Genomic DNA, 875 nt, shown 5'->3' with positions numbered 1-875 from the left:
TTTTGACTGGTAGTGTATTATTATGGACGGAGGCAGAAAAGCCAGGTGTCGATTACTGCACAAAGTGAGCATTTTATTTTCCTTGGTCAGGATACGTACAGTCAGTCCAGCTTGGATTTACAAGGCTGACAATTAATACTGAACAAACAAGAACTCAAACTATGAATTATGAAAGAGCTGCAGCATCTGAAACCGACCACAATGAACATTTGAAAGATAAACGGTACCACAGTGCCTCAGTTTCAGCTTCACAGTTTGTCAGGTCTAGTATGGATTGGGATTGTCTCTCTCAATTCACCATATATTTTTTATTAGTAATATATATATATTTTTTAATCAATTACTAGAAATTTCAGGCGACCCCATTTGAATTCCAGGCGACCAAATGTGGGGTCCCAAACCCAAGGTTGAAAAACACTGTTAGTATAAAGCTATGAGGCCTTACACACACAGCCCAGTCAGACAGGTAATTTTTTTTCTTTTTTTTATAGATCATACATACTGTATGTCTTTCCCCACAGTGTTAATTATATAAGCCAATTAAACTTTTATAAAGGCTGAACATGAATCATTTGAGCAAGTGGTTTCAGATTGATGGGCTTCTACCTTGAGTGGGTTAAACAATAAGATAATTGGTGCACCCTCCCTCCAGCCCCCTTACCCCCCCCCCCCTTCCTCTCTACTCTCTTCCTCATTTAGATTTTCATCATTCATACTTGCTGGCACAGAGAGGAGCAGTATTATCAATCACAACAAACACACCACTGGATAGGAGGAAAATGGAGCGGCCACGGGTTGCAGAAGAGCCCTACTAGAATGCTACTGTTGTGCTTATTGGAGCATCGCATTAATCACAGCATCATAATGTGTCTTCA

This window comes from Sphaeramia orbicularis, chromosome 15 (genome assembly GCF_902148855.1).
Source record: "Sphaeramia orbicularis chromosome 15, fSphaOr1.1, whole genome shotgun sequence".
Classification (NCBI taxonomy): Eukaryota; Metazoa; Chordata; class Actinopteri; order Kurtiformes; family Apogonidae; genus Sphaeramia; species Sphaeramia orbicularis.
This window is presented reverse-complemented; position numbering follows the sequence as displayed.